The 20,054-nt window shown below is 43.9% G+C and overlaps 1 long non-coding RNA gene and 1 other non-coding gene across 2 annotated transcripts in view; both read left to right on the top strand.

The window, feature by feature from the left end:
- The window catches only part of LOC118906663, a 58,663-nt gene that overhangs the window by 24,253 nt on the left and 14,356 nt on the right, over positions 1 to 20,054 (top strand). The gene's annotated exons all lie outside the window — the stretch shown is intronic.
- On the top strand, positions 9,848 to 9,920 carry TRNAK-UUU. The gene has a single exon. It is a non-coding gene; the product is annotated as a tRNA-Lys (tRNA).

Genomic DNA, 20,054 nt, shown 5'->3' with positions numbered 1-20,054 from the left:
GGCTACCAGAGTGCCAAGCATACAGTGGATGCTCAATAAATGTCAACAGAACAAATCAGTGAGTCTAAGTGAAGGATATCATGATGTCCCTTGTACTGTTCTTTCAACTTTTATATAGGCTTGAAAGTTTTCAAGAAAAAAAGGTCGAGGAAAAAAGATGAATTCAAAGGGGTGGGGGGGTGGTCACTAAATTCCTGAGTCATGGTACCTAGAACATTAAGTTTGATAAATTTAGTTCTTCCTAAAGAGCAGCAGTCCTTCCAGGATCTAAATGCCTCTGAAACGTTCAAAGGTGGTTCTGTCTGGTGTGAGTGTGCATTGGAGTGGGCGGGAGCGGGATGGGCAGCAGCCACTGGGCAGGGGCGTGATTATGGAGTAAAATATCCCAGCTTCCATCAGGGGAGGTGTCCCTCCCCAGTCTGGGCTCTGTCCAAGGAAGGCTTGAATAAGGACATTGTAAGTGGAGCAAAAATCTGAGATACAGAACTCCAACCACTCCATCCCAAGGACCAAGCTCTCTACACACTGCCACAGGTGCAGCAAGACCCGCCCCTGGGAAGGGGCCACCTTGCCTGGCTCCACAGGTCTCCACCTCGGGTATCACCTTCTCAGGTTCAGAGCCCTCAGCTACCAGGCTGTGCCTACTAATCTGAGTAAGTCAAGGTCACCTACAGCCTTGATCTGGCCATTCCACTACCACAACCCTGAACCTCCACTTCAGAGACTGGGAACACTTGTATTGTTTATCTCTTGAGAAATTAAGAATTCACAGCATCAAAAAAAAAAAAAAAGAATTCACAGTATATCTTTGCTCACATCTTAGAAATCTTCAGCCCCAAACTCAACCTCCTCTTCTCTTTTACTTAATGTCAAACAGTGACATTGTCCTGGTGACCTGGCCTTCACAACATACCTGAGCCCTTCCGAATATAGCTCCCTCCTCTAATAGTGAGCTCTCTGGTCGATGTCAGTAGTAGCCACAGAAGAACACTTGAGAAATCAAAACACTTTCCCTGAGAATTCTTTCCTAGTGAAATGATTAGCTATCATCTATTGAGCTCTAATAGCCTCACGTTTGCTAAGCACTAATAATAATAGTATTAGATATGTATTGAGCACTTACTATGCGCCAAGGACCGGTTAGTGCTACCTTAATTTTCTCATTGAATTCTAAAATGGTCCTTTCTGGTGAGTGTTGTTTCTATCCTACACATAAGAAAACTGAGACATAGGGAAGTCAATAAGTGGTAGAACCAGAATTTGAAGCTGGTCATTGTTTCCAAAATCTGTGCCCTTCATGCATTATGCTAAAATGTCTTTTCCTAAGTAAGTTATTTTGAAGTGGAATGAGTAATTTTAGTTCTAAAAGTGTTGAGGGAATTCCCTGGTGGTCCAGTGGTTAGGACTCGGCACTTTCTCACTTTCACTGCTGTCACCCAGGTTCAATCCCTGGTCGGCGGGGAACTAAGATCCCACATGCCACACAGCACAGCCAAAAAACAAAATAAGCAAACCATCAAAAACAGTTTTCCTGGGCTTCCCTGGTGGCGCAGTGGTTGAGAATCTGCCTGCTAATGCAGGGGACACGGGTTCAAGCCCTGGTCTGGGAAGATCCCACATGCCGCGGAGCAGCTGGGCCCGTGAGCCACAACTACTGAGCCTGCGCGTCTGGAGCCTGTGCCCCGCAACGGGAGGGGCCGCGATAGTGAAAGGCCCACGCACCGTGATGAAGAGCGGTCCCCGCACCGCGATGAAGAGTGGCCCCCGCTTGCCGCAACTAGAGAAAGCCCTCGCACGAACCGAAGACCCAACACAGACAAAAATAAATAATAAATAAATAAATAAATAAAGTAGCTATAAAATTAAAAAAAAAAAAAAAACAGTTTTCCTCTAAGGCTCTGGGCATAAGAATGTCTGAGGGGATGTCAATAATGACTTTAGAATTAACATACCGAAACAATAAAATACTTTGGAATAAATTTAACTAAGGAGGTGAAAGATCTCTAAAAACTACAAGAAATTGATGAAAGAAATCAAAGACAAATAAATGAAAAGGTATCCCATGTTCATGAACTGGAAGAATTAATATGGTTAAAATGTCAATACTACCAAAAGCCCTTTACAGATTCAATGCAATACCCATCAATATTCCAAAGGCATTTTTTACAGGGGTAGAAAAAACACTCCTAAAATTTATATGGAACCATGAAAGACTCTGAATAGCCAAAGAAATCTTGAAAAAGAAGAGCAGAGCAGGAAACACCACATTTCCTGATTTCAAGCTATACTATAAAGCTATAATCATCAAAACAGTATTGTACTCACATAAAACAAATAGACAAATGGAACAGAATCAAGAGCCCAGAAACAAACCCAAGCATACACAGTCAACTAATATTTGACAAGGAAGTCAAGAATACTCAATGGAGAGAAGACAGTTTTTTTCAATAAACTGTGCTAAGTGAATATTCACAGGTAAAAAAATAAAAGTGAACCCATATCTTACACCACTCACAGAAATTAACTCAAAATAGATTAAAGACTTAAGTGTTAGACTTCAAATCATGTAATTCCTAGAATAAAACATAGGAATAAAGCTCCTTTACATGGGTGTTGGCAATCATTTTTTGATATGACACCTAAAGCGCAATCAACAAAATAAACAATAAATAAGTGGTACTACATCAAACTAAAAAGCTTCTGCACAGCAAAAGAAACCATCAACAAAGTGAAACAAAAACCTGTGGAATGGGAAAAAAATGCAAGCCATCTATCAGATAAGAGGCTAATATCCAAAATCTCATACAACTCAGTAGCAAAAAAAAAAAAGAAAAGATGAATGACCCAATTTTAAAAATGGGCAAAGGACCTGAATAGACATTTCTCCAAAGAAGATATACAAAAGGCCAATAGATCCATGAGAAGATGCTCAACACCACTAGTCATTAAGAAAATGCAAATTAAAACCACAATGAGATATCACCTCACACCTGTTAGAATGGCCATCATCAAAGGACAAAAGATAATAAATGCTGGTGTGGATGTGGAGAAAAGGGAACACTTGTGCACTGTTGGTGGGATTGTAACTTGGTGTAGTCACTATGGAAAACAGTGTGGAGGATCCTCAAGAAATTAAAAATAGAACAACCATACAATCCAGCAATTCCACTTTGGGGAATATATCTAAAGAAAACAAAAATACCAACTTGAAAATATATCTGTACCCCCATGTTCATTGCAGCATTATTTATAATAGCCAAGACATGGAAACAACCTAAATGCCCATCAGTGGATGAATGAATAAAATAGTTGGGTATATAATAGGAAATTCTATCATTTACAAAGAACTGTGCCAATTTACACTCTTATTAGAAGTATATGAGAGTTCCAGTTGCTCCGCATCCTAACCAACACTTGATATTATCAGTCACTTTAACTTTTGTCATTCTGGTAGGTGTGTAGGAGTATATTACTGTGGTTTTAATTTGTATATCCCATATGATTAATGATGTTGGATACTTTTTTATATGTTCATTGGACATTTGAATATCGTTTTTTAGACATGTACCCATTCAAGTCTTTTGCCCATTTTTTATTGGGTTGTCTTTTTCTTATTAATTTGTAGAAACTTTTCAATACTCTGGATATGAGTCCTTTGTCAGACACTTTTATTGCAAATATCTTTTCCCAAGAATGTCTGTGTCTTGCCTTCTCACTCTCTATATATTATGTCTAGGTTGAATTTTTAGAAAATCATTATATGGAGAAAAGATAGCACAAATAACCTCAAAACACCATTTTAGATCTTTTGATTGGTGGAAATATATGTGACTCTTTTCTTCTTATTTTCACTTCTTAATATTTTCCTAAACTTTTATTTCTCATTATAAATAATAACATTTCTATTTTAAAGCTAATGATATTAGACTCTAATGATGAAATCATGAAATGCTAATGATGATGATAAAGATAAAATAGAAAGAAAAAAATTCCAGGAAACAAATTTGATTTTACCATTTGAAATGAAGAAGGAGTTTCTCATCTTATTATTAGAAAACAAAAATTTAAATAGAGGATTCCTAAAGTCTACTGGAAAGCCCTCAGGAGATAACACTGTGAATGGAAGAGAGAGTCTCCAAGGCAAAGCAATACTTGTCTAAGCTCCTCAGGTTTCTCCATTTTCCTTGGGTCATCACTCACCTGCCATGACATCCAGATGCTTCAGCAAGCCCAGGAGTCACTGTTTCCTTCTTGGGACCAATAGGACTAAAGCCAGTGGTGGATAGATAGAGGGGCAGGTTGGTGGCTGAGAGTCCTCCTGGTCAAACTTGAAACAGCCAGTCAGGACACTGGATGAACCTATTACTTATCTTGATGTATTAGAGCTTTTGGTTGAACATGAGACCATGGGTTTGAAAGAATTTAAAACAACATCTACTTTAAGTTTTCTTTCCTTAGAAGATCCAATTTTTGAGGAGGAAAGCAGTGGAAATGAGAACTATTTGGATGTGTGGTGAGACACTGTTCCTTTAGAATTGGTTTTTAATCATGCTAATCTCACCCATTTGTGCTTGGACACAAGGCACAGCTTCCTTCCTTTGCCATTCCTAAAGGGTATTTTTATTTCTTCTTTTGAATGGAGTTGTTTTATGGGGATACAATTACTTTCCTACATTACTTCATAAGTCTGAGAAATACACTTGCCCTAGAAAGTCTTTTTTTTTTTTTTAATATGACATGGAAACTGGAATATTTGGAACATGGAATTTTTTTTTTTATAAATTTTTATTTATTTATTTTTGGCTGCGTTGGGTCTTCGTTGCTGCGCACAGGCTTTCTCTAGTTGCGGCAAGTGGGGGCTACTCTTTGTTGTGGTGCATGGGCTTCTCATTGCGGTGGCTTCTCCTGCTGTGGAGCACAGGCTCTAGGCGCATGGGCTTCAGTAGTTGTACCTCACGGGCTCTAGAGCTCAGGCTCAGTAGTTGTGGCACACGGGCCTAGTTGCTCTGCGGCATGTGGGATCTTCCCTGACCAGGGTTCGAACCCATGTCGCATGCATTGGCAGGCGGATTCTTTACCACTGCGCTACCAGGGAAGTCCCGGAACATGGAATATTTTGAAACTGCTACTGACTGCTAAGAAACATAGCAATTCTATTTTGTTCTATTCCTCACCCCGCGCCTTAAACACTCAAAGAGGCTCACGGATTTCCTTATTTAATATTTCCCAACCATCTAAATCTACAGTTTCCAACTGTAAAACAGGGAGCAAGAGACAACATGGGACGATACATGAAGATTCTTAAGTCTACCTTCCTTGTGCATCTATGATCACAGTAATACCTTTCTTTAAATTTCCATGTTCAAAAGAGTAAAGCAAAGTTTGATTTTTGTCCCCCAAACGTGTTAACTCCTCTTTGAAAGTATTCATTTTGGAATCTGGAAAGTGTTTGAGAAAGATGCAGGGTTCTGGGCAGCTCAAAGGGGTCGCACACATCCCCGGGCATCCTGTCTGGCTCAATTAACATGACGAACCCCCTCCCAGTAGCACCGTACAGGTGTTTCAGGGATACACAACCTGCGCCTTCACCTGGACCTTGTCTTGGGTGCCCCGCTCAGCCTAGGAAGTGCCACCCTCCCCCTCACGTTCCCAGGGCAACGAGCAGCTCCCCCACCCCTTTCCTCTGTTTTCCCCTCCAGCCTGACCAAACCCTTCCTTCCTACCTAAATATTCACAAAGCACCAGCACAGACTTCGGAAGCTGGGAAGTCACATGACCACAGTGCCTTTGCCACCCTTTTATACTTCTTACTGAAGTCCATGCTGAACTTTATTTTGTTTTTATTTGTTTTGAATTAGTTTTGTTTTTTGCTCTGTCTCTAACTGTAACAATATCTAATCTTGTCAATGATCCGGCTCAACCAGGGTGTGAAACCGTCTTCTTTGTGAATTAAGCTAGATTTTCCTAAATGTCCTACAGTTTCAAAGTGATGTGAATGCTATTAGCAATTAAGCTAAGCAGTCTGTCTCTCAGGTTTTCCTTTACAACATTATCGCCAAGACATTTGTCAAACTACAGTTAAGTAGAGGGATGACAATAAATATGTTTGGGAGTGAAAAAAAGCACACTGGATTCCCAAACCCATCTGAAAGAGTGTTTCTCCATGGAGACCACCTGCTGTACCTTCCCAGGCAGCTAAAGCTCCACTCAAACTAAGCTGCTCAGAAAACCAGTGGCGCGAGGGTTTACATCCCCCTTACGACTCTGTCTTCTTTTAGGGACTAACTGTAGCATCAACAACAACAAAAGTAATTCCTTGAGTCTCTAGTTCTCTCAAGACCTAATTTTCCCTCCGCTTCTTTTTAACTTATGTTTTACTCTGCAGAAACACAAGCCAAACAGACTTAAAAATGGGCTGTCGAGAAGAACAAGTCCCCAGCTCTCCCTACTTCTGATTCTCCAGCCATCCATCCCTGGAGATTCCTTCCCAGCCAGGATGCAGAGAAAGGTACCCCTCTTCTCTGGAACACTCCAGCGTTCTTTTTCTTTTGTGGAGAAGCACAAAATGACAATTAAGCAATCCCACTTCCGTCACTGAGATGGCTATGCAAGAGTAAGGGGCTGTTTTCCTGCTCTTGACCTTTCTTCCCACCGAAGTGATTTCAGGCAGGTGTGTGGATCTGGAGACGGGCTGGGTTGGAAATGCTAGCGCTTCAGACCCTGAGGGAGGAATCTCCAGCTGAGGGAAAGGCTACTCCTGATTCGCCATATCATCCCGCATTGGCTTGTGTGTCATCCGGCAGGCATGGTGCCAGATTCTGTTTCCTAACACGGTCAGTGGGTGGCAGGTAGGGGAGGTGAATGCGATGAGATAGGTTTTTATTTGGGTCAACTCCAATAAAATTAAATAAGGGCAAGTGAGGCACTGGAGGGTGGTTTCAGAAAGAAATATCCTGCTAGGATCACCATTTTCTCTGTTTTCAATTCATCAAATTAACTATAAAATCCTTGAGATTTTGAGCTCTCCAGAAGATTCTAACCGGCAGCCAGAGTTGAGAACCACTGGTCCACACCTACCATTCTATTTATTAATCATTCTATTTATTGATAAGGCTTTGAAAGATATTTGATGAAAGAGCATCAAGGAAGTCCACAATGCTTTTGGGTGTATTCAAACAGGTACTTTCTGGAAACTTGCTCCCAATCCTAGAACCAGTATGTCAGAGAAGCAGCCATCCCTGGCAGGGCACAGGGCACCCATCACTTCCCTCCTTCCCATGAACATGTTCTTACAGATGAGCTCTGCTGCAAGTGAACTTGGAGCCGAAAGGGAGGAAAGATGCCGCAGAAGAACAACCCTAAGCCATAGGGGTATGGAGGAGGACAGGGCATTTGCCTCCTGGACCAGGGTGCTGATTATTATGGGATGGTTCTGACTTACAACCTATATACACAGAACCCATCCCAGAATAATTGGATGCCCTATCATTTATTAAATAAAATATTGGAGCCATATCATTTTCCCTTTCCAGACTGCCTTGTGGATAGAAATTCAAATGCAGGGAGACAAGCCTCAGAATTTCTCTCCCATTTCCTTTGGCACTCCAAGGGATTGATACTATGATACTATGTTCGTGTGTGTGTGTGTGTGTTTGTGTGTGTGTATGTGTATTTCCCCTGAGCTTAATGACAAAAGTCCAGCTAACTCTGAGATCTTCTTTAGACCCCAGTGTAGCCAGGTGCCACTCATCTTGTAGGGAGAATGAGCCACCCATCACAGGAAGCCACACGCCCTCTCCGTGGTTCTCTGGTGAAAGCAGGTCCCCCAGACACCCAGAGCTCTCTAGACTGGTGACCCCGGGGGTGATGCCAGTCATCTCCAGTGTGTCTATGGCAGGCAGGAAACTCTGCAGGAATCTGGTCTCCTCACTACCAAGTTTGGCTGTCTCGCCTGCTATCGTTTTATTGTTTAGATACAGTAAAGGTTTTCTTTCATTCACTCATATAAATCAAGGGGCCCCAAATGTTCCAGATAACTCTAGATAAAACAAGTGTGGCAACAGTTCATACAAAGTAAGCCGTAGCATCGTGTAGGAAATGCTCCCACTGAACACTGTGCATCTCAGACATCTGGGGAGATGCCCAATACACGTATAAAGCAGGTGCCTGCACACATATACTGCTAGACATCAGGTAATACCAGCCTGGGGACCTTTTAGTCCTCGTTGTAAATAGAAACCATTGAAAATATACACCTGAGGAAAAATCAATTTGATTTATAATGTCAATCCCAGACGTGTATTTAAAAGTATAACAAAGGAGCCAACCATATTCATTTACTTAAAAAGTGCTCAAACTCTACTTTTGTAAAAATGTCTTTTTTAATTTTTTTAAAAAATTTCCTTTTATTTATTTATTTATTTAGGCTGTGTTGGATCTTAGTTATGGCACACGGGATCTTTCGTTGCGGCGTGCAGGCTTAATTGCCCCATGTGGGATTCGTTTCCTCGTGGCATGTGGGACCTTAGTTCCCCGACCAGGGATCGAACTGGTGTCCTCTGCATTGGAAGTCGGATTCTTAACCACTGGACCACCAGGGAAATCCCAAAATGTCTTTTTTTTTTTAATTTTATTGAAGTATAGTTGATTTACAGTGTTGTGTTTAATTTTTGCTGTAGAGCAAAGTGACTCAGTTATACATACATATATTCTTTTTCATATTCTTTTCCATTATGGTTTAGCATAGGATATTGGATACAGTTCCCTATTCTATACAATAGAAAAATGGCTTTTTAATATGACCAAATACATAATAAAACTGACAACTACTCTATGGTTCAGGTCCACATGAATGAACACTTTATTTATTTATTATTAAATTTTATTTATTTATTTATTTTGGCTGCGTTGGATCTTCGTTAGTTGCGGCGAGCGGGAGCCGCTCTTCGTTGCGGTGCATTGGCTTCTCATTGCGGTGGCTTCTCTTGCTGCGGAGCACAGGCCCTAGGCACTCAGGCTTTAGTAGTTGTGGCTCGCAGGCTCAGTAGCTGTGGCTCGTGGGCTCTAGAGCGCAAGCTCAGTAGTTGTGGCGCACGGGCTTAGTTGCCCCGCGGCATGTGGGATCTTCCCGGACCAGGGCTCAAACCCGTGTCCCCTGCACTGGCAGGAGGATTCTCAACCACTGCGCCACCAGGGAAGTCCCTGAATGAACACTTTAAATGCAGGTTAGTGTAGTCACGACATTATATTATTTCCTTTCCTATCTGGGCCGTGCCCATCCCATCTAATTCTATTATATAATTTTGGATATATACAATGTGGTTCAGTCAACATTTATCGAGGACCTACATAGGCAATACTTTTACATCTTGAAAACAGTTTAAGGAGTATCTAATTTAACCCCATCTGAGGACACTGAGGGCCAGAGAAACGCCTGTGTCCCCATGTCCCCATGTACGCCTCACCTGCCCATGGGCTTTGCTGCACTCTTCCTGGTTAGGGGGCGACAGGAAGGAGGAGCAGAGCTGCTCAGGCCTGAGTTAAAATCCTGCTCTACAGCTCACCACTGCCGTGTAAACAGCCTAGCCACTTGGAGTCTTGGACCCCTTCCATCTGTAAAATGGAGATGGGAAAGCCTGCGTTTCAGGGTTGTTACGAGGCTTAAGTAAGATCATGTAAAGTGCTGGACACATAGTCAGTGCTGATAGTAAGTACTCAAGAAATACAAGATCCTTCCTTTCTTCCTCTAGTTTATTCTTTTATTCTTTGGGTTTTTTACTCAATGGTTTTTAAACCCCTCATAAATACCTTTTGGATATGCTAAGAGGTCTTAATAAAAATAACAAATGCCTGGGTAGCTCACTTGGTAGAGTATCAGACTTTTAATCTGAGGGCCCAGGGTTCAAGTCCCTGTCCAGGCACAAAATAAATAAGTAAAGTTAAATTTTTTAAAATATAATGAAATAATGAAACCAAGCTTCGCCTTATTATGAAATGTGGTGCTTGAAAAATTACTTGGAACTGGGAGTTTGAGCCGTATTTTACCCACACAACAATGAGCACCCCTATCCGTGGAGGGGTAGGACACTCAGTGTTCAAACCCATTGTCATCCAGGTGGGAACTTGTCAAGTGCTGATAGCAAGTGCTGACCATGAAGGCACTGGGTGAGGGTAACTGCCCCCCCATCGTTGCTCCCTACGGCCGCTCCCCCAAAACCAAGCGAAGGCTTGCTCCTTCCGCCTCCCTGGATGAAGGTCCCACTGCTGCTTATTCCGTGAGTGTTCTTAGGGTAACGCCAGAATAAGGAGTACCTGCTTTCAATGTGGGGACGTGTATCTTCAAGAGACGCATACTCTTCCCGCTGGGCCTGCGCCACCGCATTACCTCTTCCCATGACACAGGTGAGCGCCTGGGGCCAGAGCAAAGATCCCAACAGAGCAAGAGCCAGTGAGGGAAAGACCGTCAAGCCAGGCTCACGGATGGGGGGCACCGCCGATGGAAAGTGAAGCAGGGACCCCCAAAGTCACCTCGAGCTGGGACAGGTGAGTGGTGATCACCAGAACCAGATTTCTTGAACTTATTTACAAAACAGAAACAGACTCACAGACTTAGAGAAGGAACTTATGGTTACCAGGGGGGAAGGGTGGTGGGGAGGGATACTTAGGGAGTTTGGGACTGACATGTACACACTGCTATATTTTAAATGGATAACCAACAAGGACCTACAGTATAGCACAGGGAATCCTGCTCAATATTATGGAACAACCTAAATGGAAAAAGAATTGGAAAAAGAAGAGATACATGTATATGTGTCACTGAATCCACTTTACTGTACACCTGAAACTAACACAGCATTGTTAATCGACTATACGCCAGTATAAAGTAAAAAGTTAAAAAAAAAAACAAGAACCAGATTTCTGCTCAAAATTTCACAGAAACATGAGTCAACTGTAAGCAGTGCCAGAATAATGAGCAGAGGGGCTAAAGAGTAAACATAAGATTAATCAATCTATAATACTTAGATAAAATTTTAATAATATCTTCAGAAAATACCCTTGCTGCAGCCTCCTTGAAATGTTTAGCACAAATATATCTCCCCACAAATCTAAATTGTCTGGAAAAAAATGTTTTTCATTTTGCCACTCTGGTTCCACATCTTATTTTTACAGCCTTTTTGTGCCATATTTTGAATGTGTTTGTTAAACCACCCTCTTTATATATAATCAGTGCGTTGCAATGGGTTTTGATTGTTGTCATTTTTAATTTTAAAAACTCATATATAGCTCATTGGTTTATCATTGTAATGTCTTTTATTGAAAAAAAATCAAAATTAAACAAGCAACCACTAAGGCTTGGCTCTTGAGCAAACATGCCTTCCAAGAAATCAGATGAATTATCCAGTGAAATACTGAATATTGTCCTTATTCAGTCAGCTGGACTTCATTTTTCTAGCTAAAAATTATTTGAATTTACACACATATACATGTCTGCATTTTAAACAGAACTAGACATTTAAAAGCCTTTTAGATACTTAAAAGCTTAAGAAATGCCATCCAAAGGAAGGCACTGCGGTTAAAGAAAAGGACTCTGAGGAACGGGAAAGAAGTCTGAAGGAGGACGCGAGTTATCATTCTGACGTGTTATCCCAGCAAGGGTGGAGAGCAGACGGGCTTCAGCAGGAAAGCCACCATCAAGTGGAAGGTTCTCCATCCCCCGGGCCTACTCAGGCCACTCCCTCCAAACTCGCCTTTGGTACCCCTCTCGAACACGACGCTGGCTTTCCTTCACAGGTTAACCTGAGCGCTTACCAAGTGCAGGAAGCTGACCAGATGACCTTTAAGTCCTTTCAGCCTCAGAAAGCTCTGGTACAGACAGGAGGTGGTGGGAGCTCTCCCGACAGTCTTGTCCACGTTCCGGAAGGCTTGGAGCCAGGACCAATGATAGGAGGAGCATACCTGTGCCATCTGCGAGAAAAGTACTGTCCCTCTCACTTTACAGAAGTGGAAACGGAGGCTCATTAGTGGAAAAGCAAAGGATTCCAACGCCTCTCCCTTCCATACCAGCTGCCTCCACCCAAAGCAAGAACCGGGCTCAGGCTCTCTTCCTGCTTCTCTGCACTGGCTCAGTACTTACCTGAGTGTCCCCAGAGACCTTTGGGATGCACACTCATCCTTCTTCCCCACTCCCATCCTCCCTTCTCTGGGAGATTCCAGGCGGCAACGGTGGAGATTGGTGAAAGGCAAGGTGAGTTGAGGGAGGCGTAATAACTAGGCAGAGCCAAAGCAGCTTGTGTTCCAGCACCCTGGGGCCTTTCTCGCTCCATTTCAGGAGGAAGTGAGACCCTCCAGACTTAGGCCGACGTATAAAGGAGCAGGCCAGTGGCCAGGGCTGGGACTCACCACTCACAGGTACCACACCTGGGCCAACGTCCAGCCTGGTGGTCAGTCACCCTGAGGCCTTCTTCCCCATGTAAAGACGTCATCAAGCCTGCATCAGCTCTGCCAACCACCATGAAATGCCACCAGGCCTCGGGGCAGAATTCCAAGGTTCTGGAAGCTCCATTGATCCAAAAGCCAATGCCTGATGTCCTTGGAAGAAGCCTCTAGAACTTTATGATGGTCTGTTCAGGCCACACATGGGGAAGGTGGGGTTTGGAGGTGGGGACCCCAAAGGAGGAGTGAGCCCACCCATGTAACGTTGGGGAGGTCATACTCCCAGGAAGCCTCTGCCCTACTACACACGATGGCCTTCCTCATGGGCCACTGCAAGCAGATGCAAACGAACAAGAAACTCGATCCTTGAAAATGGAAGGTTAAAAACCTGGCACGGAAAGCCAGGAGGAGCCAGCCCTGTCCAGGGTGAGAAGGGGTTTGCACAGGGACCGGTCCCACCAGCACCATCTGTTGGTGAACTCACTTCGTTAAGGACATTTCACGTGGGATCAGTCAGGTGTTGTTTAAAAAACAAAGAAAGAAAGAAAAAAAAAAGCTGTTCAAGGACATTTTCTGCGCAGGCTTGGTCAGGTGAGGCAGCCTCAGGGGACCGATAGGGACAGGAGCCCCGGGTCCTCCCCGGGGCTGCGCGGGTGGGAACCCAGGGGCTCCGAAGCCAGGACTCTGCTTGCACAGGAATTAGGCGGGTCAAGGGAAGCCTTTGGAAACTTTGGGCTCAGTGAAAGTTTCTGGATTTTCTTTCCCCCATACCCTATGTATTCTTCTCCACCCCTATTTTAAAAATATACAGATACATAGCACAGAATACACACGCATGTGTAGTAGGTGTCTGAAGATTTCACTCGCTTCGGGCAAGTGGGGCTGAGCCAGAGGGGTGGATGTTTACGCGGTGCCCTGCCTGCAGCAGTGCTGGGGATGGCCAGCTCCACGAAGAGAATGCCGGGGACACTGTCCTGAGAGACACCCTCAGACAAGCCTTCTTTCTGCTAATGAACGAAATACTTATTAACAGTTACCATACTGTGGGTCAAAACATACCGCAAGGTGAAATTTCTTGATCTTTTGCCCCTTTAAGGAAGTGTTTTGGATACACAGCATATTTCTTCTCAATTTTATCCAAAGAAGAAGTAAGCATTAAAATGGAAGAAGCTTGTGCTTCGTTGGTGGCGCAGTGGTTAAGAATCCGCCTGCCAATGCAGGGGACACGGGTTCGAGCCCTGGTCCGGGAAAATCCCACATGACTCAGAGCAACTCAGCCCATGCGCCACAACTACTGAGACTGCGCTCTAGAGCCCGCGAGCCACAACTACTGAGCCCGCGTGCCACAGCTACTGGAGCCCGCGTGCCACAACTTCTGAAGCCCGCGTGCCTAGAGCCTGTGCTCTGCACGCAACAAGAGAAGCCACTGCAATGAGAAGCCCGCGCAACACAACAAAGAGTAGCCCCCGCTCACCGCACCTAGAGAAAGCCCCACGCGCAGCAACGAAGACCCAATGTAGCCAAAATAAATAAATAAATTTTAAAAATAAATAAATAAATAAATAAAATAAAATGGAAGAAGCTTAATTTTGATAATATCCAGGGATAATAATCATAATAACTAATTTATATTTGTATTAGAATAACTTTCAATGTTGATAAAATTTTATAGCCCAGGGCATCTTCATGATCTCCCCCTGCTCCAAGACCTCCAAAGCGATCATCACAAAACACCAGAGTAATTCCCCCGACCACCCCTGTGCGCAACCCTTGACGGCTCCCCATCACCTACAGAAAAAAACGCCAAGCTCTTCGGTTTGACACATAGTCCTGCCCCAGCCTGAGTTTCACCTCCTCTTTCCACCACAACTAAAATCCGCGCTGTTCTTTCCTCCTTGACCTTGAACACACTGTTCCCTATTCCCAGAATTGCCTTTTCTCCTTTATCTGACCTCTGAACTCTCATCCTTCATGATTCTGTTCAAATATTGCCTGGTTCCTGACAATTTCTCATTCCCCAAAATGAGAAATTATTCTCCTTTCTGTGGAGAATAAAGCTTATAACTTAGTATATGCATTTAATGATCTGTTTGCCAGTCTCTGCCACTGCTTTGTGATCTTAACAAACAGGAACTTGGTGTTCACTAATGGATACCTCCAGAACCTAGCACAAGACATCACAAGTACTAAGCATCATTGTGCTGCCAAATGCAGAGGCGGGGGGGAATGCCACCTCTCAGGCCTTTCATGAGATTAATGTCATATGAATAAGAGGTCTAGCTACCTAGAATGAATCCATTAAAAGTATCAGTATTATACGTTTGTTAACTGAATGCTTGAATCTCACTCTATCAAATTTTACTCACGTGGTCATGCAGAAAGTTCATGTTTAAATTTGTGCAAAGCGGACACGGTAAGAGCAGGCAGTTTGGAGGCAGAGCCTTGGAATGAGCCCTGGAATTCTCACTCACTTGGCCCCTCTACGGCTCAGCTTCCATGCTCTGCAAATTCACCAGGAGTATTAGTCACGCCCACCCCACAAGGCAAGCAGGTCCAAGAGAGCCTGTCGATAACATTCCTGAAGTTCTATCACCAGCGCAGAGGACTTAGTATGAGGTGAGGACAGTGGTGGACGCAAAAATAAATCAACATTTTCCTGGCTTTCAAAGAGCTTACGGTTTCACGCAGGCAGCAAAGACAGACATGAGGACAACAACACAAGCTAGACTTTGGTGACTGTTGTCAGACAGGTACAAGCAAAGTCCATTCACATCACAAGGGAAGGAGTGAGTTTTGGCTGAAGGGATGGGAGGTAGGGGCTCAGGTATATTCTGTGCCTGTCCTGGGCCTGGGGGTTACGTGGGTATGTCGTTTAGTCCTCATAATATGGTGAGGTAAAGGGTGTTAGCCCATCTTAGAGATGAGCGTGGAGACTCGGAGAGGCTAAGTCACTTGCCGAAACCATACTGATGATACACGAGGCTTCCAACTGTGATACTCATGCTCTGTATGACACCAGCCTGATCCCCAAGCGGGATGGGGAGCCCTCTTGAAGGTAGTGGGACCACAGTCAGGGGGATGGAGTGTCCCAGGTACAAGCCACTGTGTGGACAAAGATCCAGAGGGTAAATAAAGTTCGACAAAAGGGATAACCTCTGTGGGGTGTGTGTGTGTGTGTGTGTGTGTGTGATGGGGGAGTGGGAAGAGGGAGTTGTGGCTGGAAAAAAGACTGACGGACTGGTAGACTAGGGCTAGATCATGGAGTGCTTTGAGTTTCAGGCCTAAGATAATTTTTTTACTAGTGATAATGATAATTTTTAAAGTAATAATAACACTTTGTGATTACTGGGGTGACTTTCTGAGGACCAACTTAAAGGTCTTTCCAATCTGTGATGTCAAATTCCTGCTGCCATTTACCTCATTTTATGAATTGGGAAACTGAAACAAAGAACGTTTTAGGAACTTGGGCAAAGTCATGACACAAGGAGCACCTTGAACACCTAGGCCCTGGCGATCTGAAATACTCTATACAAAACTTATTCACATCTGAACCCTGAGCCTCACTTTCCTCATCTGTAAAATGGAGATAATAACATCTGTGAAGTTGTCTTGAAGAGCTTTTCAAACTTTATAAGATAGCACAGGGGAGGATGTACAGATAGGGAGATAAGCAAATATTTCCTGTAATCCTGGAAATGTCATTAGGGCCCTTTGGAATAGGGGTCTAATGTTCAGAGAGATTTATCTGGAAGAGAGAAATCTGCAGCTCAATGAGGCTGTGCTGGTGGGCCCTCAGGAGAGGAAACCACCACCTTTGCACATCTGAACCACTAACAATTGCTGAATGTGCTACTTTGCTCCTGCTAGTAAAATCTTGTCAAACAGGAAACAGGTTTTTAAGGCAACGGGGTCCCCGTGAGTTCAAACTTCTGCTTTCAAATGTCCTTCCAAGATGCACAATTGGCACAGACTTACAGGAAATATTTAATTGGAATCGGAAGGCACTGGCTCCACGGACCTTGTTTTATATTGTCTGCGGGCTCCTGCTGCAATGGCTTAGGCGTGGAAGCAGCGGTCACTCATTTTTATATTTGCCCGTGGGGAGTGAAACCAAAGTAGACTCCAAGGGTGCTGGGGGGCCAGAGTGCAAGCAGTCTCCACGGGGTCAGGAAAAGAAAGGAGGAGGAAAACTGTTGCATGAGAATTAGGCTTAGAGGAGAGAAGGGCTGAGGCTGACTCCGAGTGACATATTTATGAGCTCGGTATCAGTTGCTTGTGCTGATAAGCGTTGGTCATTCAAGGAAGGAAAAGTCACCTTTGTGTATATAAAATATACAAGATTCATAGCCTGAAAGGACTGAACAGGAAAGCATTAGGTAAATAGAGGATTTCCCTTCAACTATAATGTGAAAATTAAATTACTTCAAGAAGGAAGAAGGGAGGTGTTTCTTTCTGAGTCAAATGTTGAGAAAACTAACGACTCAACTTGAAATCAAGGTTAACTGGCTTCCAGCCTTTTGTGGCCCACTTCTGAGAACACAGAGAAAAGAAATTACTCCTCCACAAAAGCCCTTCAGTCTCCCTTTTGCGGGTCCCCTGCCCAGCCTCAGAGTGAGAGAGAACACAGGTTTTAGGTTGTGATGGATGGAGGTTAGGCTCTCAGATCTGCCTCTAACTGGCTCAGTGGGATTGGGCAAATTACCTGGTTCTCCAAGCTTCCCTTTCTTTATTTGCAAACTATGGATAACAATAGCATTTGTCGGGGACTTCCCTGGCAGTCCAATGGTTAAGACTGCGCTTCCACTGCAGGGGACATGGGTTCAATCCTTGGTCAGGGAACTAAGATCCCGCATGCCCCGTGGCCGAATAAAATATTTAACATTTTAAAAAGTGAAGAAATTACTTTAAAAAAAATAGCACTTGCCTCCTCAGATTGAGTGAGGATTAGATGAGAAAATGCACTTTCCTTGCCTTCCCAGTGCCTGGCACTTAGCAAGTGTTCCGTAAAGGTGAGCTATGATTATCACTGTGCCACAGACCACTGGCTTTTTCCAGAGTTTTCCAGTCGTGGGACACTGCAGAGTTTTGCAGTTATTCCCACTAAGTGTCAAGAAAGTCTCCCAAGGCCCTCCAAAAATAGATTTCGTTTTAAAATCTATGTCTGAGTCTAGAGCACTTTGGTAGGGGAGGGGTGGGGATAGAAGAAGAGCCCTTTCTGGAAATTCTAGCCTAATTTCGTTTCCCAATCCCCAAACTACCTTTATCCATGGAAATGACCTCCATGCCTTCCTTGGCTTTTCGAGTATTCCATGGCTTCTGGATTAGACCTCCCAATGTAGATAAAGGTCCTTCTGCCCTACTCCAGCTACCCATAAACCTTCCCCTTTCCTTGTTCCCGACTTCCTCTGGAACTGGCAAGATTCCGGTCTGATAAGCCTATTTCCATTCACGGTCAGGCTTTGCATATCTCAGAGCCCACCCTCACCCTCAGAATATTCTCCTCTGTGAGCCACTAACTGACCCATCCCCTTTCAGGCACCACTGTAGGTTTCTGCCTGATGAGGGTTTGTGACAAATGTTCTTCCCTCAGGCTGGGTTAGACAAGATATTCTCTAGAAGAAAAAAGACAGGAAAAGAAGTTATCTTTACAGAATTTTCTATCACACTGGATAACCTCCTGTCCATTTGCATCCACCAAGTATACTCTTGGAAGCCCCCCTTCCAGTGACTCCTGCTTGGCAATGAGCTGCCTGCATGGAGTAAAAGTTACTCACAGAAGCCCATTTTATTTTTTTTTCATTTTTTATTTGGCTTCGCTGCACAGCTTGTGGGATCTTAGTTCCCCGACCAGGGATTGAACCAGGGCCCATGGCAGTGGAAGTGCAGAGCCCTAACCACTGGACCACCGGGGAATTCCCTGAAGCCTGTTTTATAAATAAGCTTTTCCTTCCTCAAGCCTCTCTATGACCTCAGCCACGGTAAAATACATCTCTAGTTTGATTTTAAGTCACTTTCTCATAACTCCTCACATGGGACTCACCCAAAATGAACATCTCCGGGGCATCCTAACATTTATCTTTATCTCATATCCCACAGTTCATCAGCAAATTCTAATTGGTCTCCATTTATGTTCAGAACCCATCTGCTGGTCGTCCCCTCGTTTGTTCCTGCCCTGGGACCCTCCACCATCATCTCTTACCCAGTTTACTGCAGGAAGCTCCTAACTGGGGTCCCTGCCTCCACCCCGCCCCTCTTGAGTTCATCTCACGTGGTAGCCAGAGGGGTCCTTTTAAAACTTAAGTCAGAGCACGTCACATCTCTGCTCAAAACCCTCCAGTGAGTCCCCATCGCATTCTGAGTAGATGGTGAAGTGCCCTGTTGGCCCCCTTCATCTGCTGCTACACTTTCCGTGGCTTCAGTTACCTACGGTCGGAAAATATTAAATATTAAATTCCAGAAATAAGCACTTCATAAGTGGGTTTTTTGTTTGTTTTGTGTTTTGTTCTTGCGGGAACTTAAATTTTAGCTCCCCAACCAGGGACTGAATCCAGACCCCTGCAGTGAAAGCACCGAGTCCTAACCACTGGACCACCAGGCAATTCCCTCATAAATTTTAAATTGCCCGCTGTTTTGAGTCGTGTGACGAAATCGGCTCTCTCCCACCCAGGACGTGAATCATCCTACCTATGAGTCACTTAGTTAACAGATGACTGTCATGGTATCACAGTGTTTGTGTTCAAGTGACTTATTTTACTTAATAATGGCCCCAAAGCACAAAAGTAGTTATGCTGGCAATTCGGATATTCTCTTACTCTGGCTAATTTATAAATTAAACTTTATAATACATACATACCTTTTAAACACAGGTATGTATGTATAGGAAAAGCATAGCATATATAGGGTTGGGTACTATCTGCTGTTTCAGGCATCCACTGGGGGCTCTTGGGACGTATCCCCTGAGCATAAAGGGGGGGGGGCAACTGTATGGCCCACACAGCCCTACACCACCCAGCCTCCATGTACCTCTCTCACCTCATCTACCATCCTCCCCCTCGCTCAGGTAATTCTGCAGCCACACTAGTCTTCTTTGGGTTCCTCAAACCTGCCAAGAACAGCTACCTCAGGGCCTTTGCACATTCCATCTGCCTAGATGGTCCTTCTCTAGACAGCAACAGGGCTCACTTCCTCACCTCCTTCAGCTCTTTCTTGAAATCTCACCATCTTAACTAAGCCTTTCCTGACTGTTGTATTTAAAATTGCAACCCCTGCTCTCATATCCTATATATTCATGTCCTGATTTATTTTTCTCCATATCATAGGTCACCACTTAACTAGTATGTAGTTGATCATTTGTATTGTTGATTTTACATCTCACCTCACTGACCTCACTAGAATACAAGCTCTGGAAAGGCAGGGGTCTTGTCTGCTTTGGTTCTATATCTCCAGCATCTGGAGCAATGTCTGGTACCCAGGAGATGCTCTAATCATATTCAGGCTCATACTCTGGCTCAAAAACCCTTCCTTCAATGCCTCAGTCCTGTGGGAGGCGGGCATAATCATTCAAGTGAGAATAGGAGTTAGAACTGGTCTTAAACACCCTTGTCCACCATTTACTACCTGTA

This window comes from Balaenoptera musculus, chromosome 14 (assembly GCF_009873245.2).
Source record: "Balaenoptera musculus isolate JJ_BM4_2016_0621 chromosome 14, mBalMus1.pri.v3, whole genome shotgun sequence".
Taxonomy (NCBI): domain Eukaryota; kingdom Metazoa; phylum Chordata; class Mammalia; order Artiodactyla; family Balaenopteridae; genus Balaenoptera; species Balaenoptera musculus.
This window is presented reverse-complemented; position numbering and strand designations above follow the sequence as displayed.